Source organism: Rhinopithecus bieti, unplaced genomic scaffold (assembly GCF_001698545.2).
Source record: "Rhinopithecus bieti isolate Rb0 unplaced genomic scaffold, ASM169854v2 scaffold_8, whole genome shotgun sequence".
In the NCBI taxonomy this organism is placed as follows: Eukaryota; Metazoa; Chordata; class Mammalia; order Primates; family Cercopithecidae; genus Rhinopithecus; species Rhinopithecus bieti.
In genome coordinates this window covers 309752-318391 of record NW_016803211.1, presented here as the reverse complement: position 1 = coordinate 318391, position 8640 = coordinate 309752, and the positions used below count along the sequence as shown (strand labels likewise).

The window sequence follows — 8640 nt, the reverse complement described above, 5'->3', positions numbered from 1 at the left end:
CTGAATGAGGACTGTGGAACTCGTTGCATCTTTTTCTACTTTGTAAAAACACAGTTGTCAGTTCCGGCTTTAGAAACAATTCAACTTATAAACAATTTAATGGAGGTTTCCTGTCTCCTCCTTTCCCCTTTAACATAGAGCCTTCCTCCATTGTTTCCAAAGGAGGACCTTAGCTTCCCCACCAAACCCCCACACCCACCAATCCTCCTCCCTCTCTCTACGCAAGGGCTGCCAAGATCTCCCAAAAGCAGTACAGGATATAGCAGAGCCTCTTCCAGTTTCCCAGTCTCTCGAGCTGCCTCTCGAAGGGCTGAAAGTTTAAGCCTCAGCAGCTTCTGAGCACAGTCGTTGCAGTCAGCCACTTGGGGAATCCAATGGATCTTTGCTTGGAACATTGTTCTCTAGGAAAAATGCATCCCAAGTTCCAGGGGACTTTGGAACAGAACATTTTCACATGATAGCATGTGATCTGCACAAAATGTTAAGAGTCTGATGCATGGTTTCCATGGACCTACAAGATTTCATGGGAGTTTCCTAGTAATGTCACTAACAATTAATCTAGGGGCCTTTGGGAAAGACTAGAAAGACCATCCATTTACTTAAACCATTATTAGCAAAATAGGGGCAAAAAGTTCATTCTTTGAATTTGATTTTTGTTATTTTGTAATATATCAGAAATAGTCACATTGGAGGAAATCAGAACTGTTTGGGACTTCTTCTACTTCTTTCGTGGGTTGAAATTGTTATTTTGATTTCTATGTAGACAAACCAAGCTTAAGGCCTATTAACAATATTAAGAAGGCCTTGATACTAGATAGAAAAGCACATTTATGCAAATACCAGCCTTGGTTTTGGTACTAACTTGGTAACATTTGGGTGTCCGTTTTCTCATGAGTTAGGTTTGCCTAAGGCTTCCTTCCAGTTTAATGTTTCATGATTCCAATCATTTCTTCCCTGTCTTCATGCACGGTTCTCTGATGGTACCTTCCTTCCCTGGAGGAATCTTTGCCAAGAAGCCTCCGGTATAGCTACCAACATAGCTGTGCCACCTGGTTCCATGGATTGGCATCTCCATCACCTAATGAAGCAGAGACAACATGGAGGACCTCGGTCAATACTATCTACATACCTCAGTCGATACCATTTGCAAACCTCCCTGAGACTACTCTTGATTCAGTGTTAACATTTACAATATTTAATTAGGCACCATTGAATTTCATTTACCAAATGTCAAGCAGATGACAAAATTCTCCCAATTTGATAAAAAATTTTAATGTTGACATTAATTCACTTTTATTTTAGAAAACAGCAAGACATCTTAGATTTTGAAAATAGGAAAGTCAATATCACCAAAGTCTGTTTGTTGGTTTAAGAGAAAAAATTGAGTTAATTCTTCTTGTTGTCTGTTCTTTGTGCCTCCCTCCTTTCTCTCTCTCTCTCTCTCTCTCTCTCTCTCTCTCCCCCCTCCCTCTTTCTTTCCCTCCCTCCTTCTATCCCCTCTCTCTCACACACACAAACACAAACAAATATATACTCACCATCCCTTCAATGTGTGCCAAAGGTCTCTTTTCAACAGTCAAAGCATGTTAAGCATAAAGCCAAGTCCTACTTGGCAGGGAGGTTTTTATTCCAAAGAACTTTAGATTAAACAACCTGCTAAGTCAAAACAGCTTGCGTGAGCTTTCAAATCAGATAAAACAAAGGGTCAGCTAAACTATGGCCTATGATCCAGATATGTCTTACCACCTGTTTCTGTATACCTGTAAGCTAAAATGGTCTTTACATTTTAAAGAGTTAAATATAATTTTAAGTATAATATTTTAAGACACAAAAATTACATGAAATTTGAAATTTCAGTGTTCATAAATAGTTTTATTAGAATGCAACCACAACTGCTTGCCTCTATATTATCTGTGGCTGCTTTCACACTACAACAGAAAAGACTAGTAATTGCAACAAAGACCATGTGACCCACAAAGCTGAAATATTTACTATCTGCCCCTTTACAGAAAAAGTTTGCCAATTCTTGCGATAGGCCCACACTTTGATTCTGCCATTTAACATCTCTGTGGCATTAAGCAAGTTTCTTACCTTCTGTGACCTCAATTTTTCTTTCTAAATTAAATCATGGTATACAACTTGCAGATATCTACAATGATGCTTGGCACCACATATATTGGTTCTTCTGCCACATCTGTTTCCATGTCTTTCTCTATGTAGCTGTCAGAGGCAACAGGCCAACAGATGTTGGCACAGCTCAACTTGCAAAGAGGGCAGACCACATCATATCTTGGTTGCAAGGACCAGGGCTGGGCTTCTGGGTCTGCTTTAGTGAAAGTTATTTTTGGCCAGTACCTGGACTTTTTATTATTTTCCTTTCAGTGGAGGCAAAAGTGGATATTCGCAAATTTGCATCTCCCACTTTTGCTAGTATACTCCTGGGAAACTCTTGACCAAGAGGAAAGTGTGTTTTAGTTGTTAAACTGATAAAATGTATAAAACTACATCAACAAGCACTAAAAGTTGGAGGGTCTGGGCAGCCCACTCCATGAAAATTAGAATTATGTATCCAATATGCAATTACTGCAAAGCATAACAACTCCCACAGTGACAGCCCAAAATCACTAGGTCCTTGGAGACTTCCCTGCTGTTCTCCGGATCTCTCTGCCCACTTCATTCAAAACTTCTTTTACCACTAAGTCAACTCAACAAGGAAAATGGTACTCCGAAACCAGCTGAGCAGATGATTTCTACCTCAGAAGGAAACCACTATGTTTAGAGAAATTAAAGTACAATTCGGGTAGTTTTCTACCTAATTGGGAGGCGGCGTGTTCCTGTGGAATGAACTTTGGAAGAGTCCTGTGTTCAGATATCAGTGGGCCTCCTCCAGCTCTGTGACCTTGCCCATCTGGCTCTCTGAACCTCAGTCACCTTATCTGGGTAATGATGGAAATAATTTTTACCCCGTTGGGTTGATATGGGATAAAACAAGATTACTTATAAAGCATATCTTGAGCTTATGAGCAATGTCTGGCACAGAACGCTGCTATCCTGACTTCTATTCCAAGTGGAATCAGGGGTTCAGCATTGCCACCATACCGAATACCTGCCAGTACCAGGAACTATATCTATATAAAAGATGCTAGTTAATATTTGCAACATCTCTGTATAGCTGATATTTCTGGCTTCATCTTTTAGATGAAGATATTGATTAACCTATTCTGAAATAATGATGGGAAAGTGCTATTTTCTGTATGAAATGTATAAATTTAAGGACTAGAGGAATTGTCTGTAGCTGGTTGGTTCTGCAGGCTAGCTTTGTTCCATAAAAATTACTAATGGTGTCCAGCGCTGCAAAGATGGCAGAAATAATTTATTTAATCTTGCCAATTGAAAAAAAAACTTTTTATTAAAATACAGTATACAGAAAATACCCTTAAGCATACAGTCCAATGAACTTTCACAAACTGAACACAATCCTACAACCAGCACCCAGACTAAGAAACAGAACCTGACTAGCATCCAAGAAGTCCCCAGTAATGCTTTCTTCTGGTCACTAATACTAATTACTATCCTGACTTCTTTTGGTTGGTTAGTTGTTTGTTTGTTTGGAGATGCTGCCTTGCTCTATTGCCCAGGCTGAAGTACAGGGGTGCCATCTCTGCCCACTGCAAACTCCACCTCCCAGGTTCAAGCGATTCATGTGCCTTAACCTCCCAAGTAGCTGGGGTTACAGGCATCTGCCACCACACCCAACTAATTTTTGTATTTTTAGTAGAGATGGAGTTTTGTCAAGTTGGCCAGGCTGCTCTCGAACTCCTGGCCTCAAGCAATCTGCACAACTCAGCCTCCCAAAGTGTTGGGATTACAGGTGTGAGCCACAACATTCGACCTGCTATCCTGACTTCTAATAGCACAAATCAGTGGTGTTTGTTATACAAACTACAGTCATAGAGTGTGTATTTTTGTGCATGCATCTGGCTTCTTTTGCTCAACATTTACGTTTATAAATAAGATTCATCTATATTGATGCATGAAATTTAGAATTATATCATGCACTCTCAATGCTATATAGCATCCCATTTTTGCAAACATGCCAGAATTTATTTATCCAATCTATTGCTGATGGGCATTAGGGTAATTCCAGTTTTGAAGAGTTTGAACATTCTACTACATGTCTTTTGGTGACTGTTTTCTGCGTTCTGTTAAGTACACACCTACAAGTGGACTTGCTGAACAATAGCATAGCTACTTTCAGCTTTAGTAGATACTAGCAATCATTTTTCCAAAAAGGTTTGGTCAGTGTATACTCCCACCAGCAGTGCATGTGAGTTCCAGTTGTCCCACATCCTTGCCAACAGTAAGCATCTTCCATCTATTTCATCTTTGTCATGCTGGTCGGTGCCTGCTTACATTCTTATTTTTGTCCCATATACCCAAAATATTCAATGACAAGAATGAAAGACAAGAATTGAGTACAGGAAGAGCAAATTGAAGGAGCATCACAAAGACTCCAAGAAAAACATGGGGGTCACAGCCACGTAATTACCCACTAGAAACCATCATTATCAAATGCATGTGGAATTCTAGTGCTCAATGACTCAGCCCCTCGCCATTGGTGCATTTAATGCCAATGGTGTATTTAAATTAAAATTCTATAACAGATTCCTGATTTCCCATCATCCCACATTTGCACTTCAGAATTGCATTTTCTTCCCACCACTTTTTGGGTCTCCCAGGAGAGCCTTAATGAAATTTGGGATGTTGGCAAGGAACAAGTAGGAGAAATAGGAGAAGACTGGGCTCTGGATATAGTAACAATTGATAAACATAAATATGTACTTCAAAATGGGAAGGAGTGGGGAGGAAGAGACCTGGGGTGTCCCCAACATATCCTGTCTACAGGGATAACATCACCAGTTGGATACACAGTAATAGTAATACTTTGCCATTGCATAGCTTTTTGTAATTTATAAAATGCTCTGGGAATCTGTGGCATGCCCAGCAAGAAACAGATCCTGGGAAAGCAAGGTGCTGGAGGGAGGGCTGCTGCATATCTGGCTTCACAGGAGAACCTTTACTGCAGTAGTGGAGTAGGGGCTGCCCTCAGTGAATGTGGGTTTAGGACAATAACAGGAGGGGCTCATTCTCTGCCTGCCTCTCTCTCTCTCTCTCTCTCTCTCTCTCTCTCTCTCTCTCTCTCTCTCTCGGTCCTTGTGTCTGTGTCATGCCGCCTGACCCTGGGGTGATGCTGAAAATGGACCTCCCTCCCTGACTGTTCCCATGCAACATATATCCCTACCCCCTACAGCAACCCAAAACAGTTTCACTGCTGAATGTCCTTTAGCATGTGGCCCAGACTCCATAGCTCTTAATAATAGCCAATACTTACTGGATGCCCACCATATACCAAGGAGTGTGCTAAACACTTACATGCATTATTTATTTTGATTTTGGCTTAATTCCCACAAAACTCAGCCACACAGCAGATAATTCACAAGACTCAGGATAAATCCAGCTCTCCCTCTCTACCCAGAAACCCATGTGATCTGAGGAGGACTTTTCCCTCTCCAAAACACACCCATGCCTGCTGATGCTTAAGGTCCCACAGTTCCAGCTTTGTTCCTGTGTCAAAAAGGGTGTTTGTGCTTGTTTGAAGCATTAATGTTTATTGGACACATTATCAAACATTGACACCTTAAGGGAACGTGTTTAGAAGAAAAAAGACCTTTTGTAACCTGAGAGCCTGGGATCCTGAGCTTCTGAAATGTCAGGACCATGAACTGCAGAACAATGTTCTCTTCCCTTTAGTGTTTCTAAATCCACAAATATTTTTGTAGATTTCGTTTGAGACAACTCTCTCAGACTCTGGGGCAAAGACTAACTCAAAAGGTGAGGATGAAACAGACATCAAATTATTTCTCCAGTCCCAACATGATAGAACAAATAAGTTCCCTTTCATTCTGTACTTGGAACTAAGTTTAATTATTTTACCCAACAACGCATTAACCTCCAAATGGATATGGTTTAAGGAAAAAAAACAGACACTTGAAAAGGTCTAGATATTTCATAGTTGACAGAGGCATAGTGGGTCCTTACAGCCCATTGGGGTATCATTGGGATAAATGTGGTTGGGATAGTGATCGTTGACACCAGGCGAAGGACAAACTCAACACTACCACCCAGCCCCAAGGCCACCAAGATAGGAAGAGCACTGTCTTCTTTCACCTTTCATCCTCCCCTTGCTCTGTTCTCTGGTCTTACCTACCTCCAAACCATTTTCTACAATGTAGACAAAGAGAAATTACAAAATCTGAGTGATTCATTCCCCTGTGGTTACCCCTTTGCTCTTGGAGCAAGAATTCAAATGCTAACAGATACAAAAGTATAGTGAGAGAGGAGGAATAAGTGCTAGTGTTCTATAGCACTACAAGGTGTCTGTAATTAAAAATAATTAATTATATATTTCCAAATAGCTAGAAGAGTAGATTTTGAAGCTTCCCAACACAAATAAATGATCAAGGTTTGAGGTGATGGACATGCTAATTACCATGATTTGATCATTACATATTGTATACATATATGGCAATAACATACTATACCCCATAAATATATACAGTTATTATGTGTCAATTAAAAATAATGACAGAGCAAGAAAAATATTCTAAATGTTTAACAACACCAACAATGACCTGAGGAATCTGGCTCCTACCTACTTTATTTGACCATCTCTCACCAGTGCATATATCAGTCATTTCAGTATTCTTTCAGTTCTTCATACATAGTGAGTGCTCACCCACATTCAGGCCTCCCACCCCACTGTTCTGCACATCTGCCTGGAAAAATAATTAAACTTATTATTTTAGTCACTGAATGAACTTTGACTCACTCCTTGAATCTCAGATTGGATTTCTGCAAGAAACCTTTGTCAGGTCCCCAAAAGTGAATAAGACCCAAGTGTTCCTAATGCCTTCCCTTGCATTAACCCCATGTCCATTGACCATAATTGCCTATTCGTTTATCTACATCTTTGAATGTCTTGTTCATTGGTGTATCCCATGTCCTAGTACAAGGTCTGCCCAACAGTAAGTACTAAACTATTTTTCATGTTGAATTAATTGAATAATTTGTTTATTAAACTAAGGTCATTTCTTCTAACCAAATAACAGATTGCCAAATTTCCTTCAACCTTCTAGGATAAGCTTGCCATTTCTTTTTGAGAAAGGAAAAGAGAAACTTAACGGAGAGAAGTAAGCCTACCACTCTGCAAAACTAAATGAATTAATTCCATTTAGCCAACAAGTAAATACAGGATTAGGAGTCAAACAGCGACAAAACCTCCCTTCCTTGGCATGTGTTGAATGCATGACCAGCTCTGAAATGTCTTCTATTTTCCCAGACTGCTTTTGTTGCTTAATTGCTCAGCAAAAAAAGAAGGAAATTCAGGCACTCCCAGGTCTCCCTCCCACGGAAACCTGTTTTACTAGCTGCATTTTATATGGCTACAGAAGGCCCCAGAAGGAACTTACGGAAAAGAACAGGGGCTTAACAACCGTGCATCCTTCAGCTCCAGAACACACACTCAAGCTTGTGAGAGAGTCCGGGTTGGATGTTTTCCTTGTCTTCCTCTCAGAGCTGCTGCGTCATTCATTGAACTTGTATTTTGGTACTGGTACAAAACATTCCCTTTATGGTTCACTCCCAGTCTTAAACCTTACATGTGACCACACGTCAATGTGTATTTTTATGGTTCTATAATCTCAAGACTTTTAAATCTCCGTTGCTTAAAAGCATACAGTGAGCTGAAGCGGAAAGCTCTGGAGGTTTCCGATCATCTAGAAACAGTTGATGTGCTGGTTCTAAGTGGCTTCATGGCTTCAGTTCTTTCAGGGACTGGACATAGCAGAGAAAAGGCCCTGGCACCTAATTAATTCTTCAGGGCCTTCAAAACAAAAATTAAAAGTGATCAGAAAACATACAACCTGTTTCTGTGTAAATGCTTCAGCTGTAGAAACCTGTATCTGCTTGCCCACTGGCAGCCTTCCTCCCTACGGCCTGCTCCTTGGCTGTCTCACAGTACATCCGCAGAACTGATTTTCTTCCCTGAGCTTACAAGGAAATCCTTGGGTGGCCTCAATGAAAGGTGGGATTTAAAAAAAATAATAAATTTTATTGTGCATATTTGAGTTTTACAACATGATGTTATGGGATACATATAGATAATAAAATGGTTACTATAGTAAAGCAAATTAACATATCTATTGTCTCACATAGTTTTTTTTGGTGACAAGAGCAACTGAAATTGACTTATTTAACAAAGATCTCTAATTCAATATAATCGTATTAACTTTAGTCCTTATGTTGTACAATCTCTAAACTTGTTCATCCTATACATCTGCAATTTTGTTCCCTTTGACCTATGTTCCCCCATTTGCTCTCTTCACCCCTCTTTTCCCCCATGGTAACCACAGTTCTATTCTGTATACTTGACCTATTTTTAAAAATACATTCCACATATAAGTGAGATCATGCAGTATTTTTCTGTGCCTGGCTTATTTCACTTAGCATAATGTTTTCCAGGCTCACCCATGTTATGGCAAATGGCAGGATCTCTTCTTTAAAACTGAATAATATTCCACC

At 40.0% G+C, this 8640-nt stretch overlaps 1 long non-coding RNA gene across 1 annotated transcript; it reads right to left on the bottom strand.

Moving 5' to 3' along the window:
• Positions 1-258: 258 nt before the first annotated feature.
• Positions 259-7611, bottom strand: LOC108527682 (uncharacterized). Its single transcript, XR_001884890.1, has 3 exons — positions 7530-7611; positions 1539-1653; positions 259-1078 (listed from the first exon to the last, which is right to left on the bottom strand). It is a non-coding gene; the product is annotated as an uncharacterized LOC108527682 (long non-coding RNA).
• Between the last annotated feature and the right edge of the window lie 1029 nt (positions 7612-8640).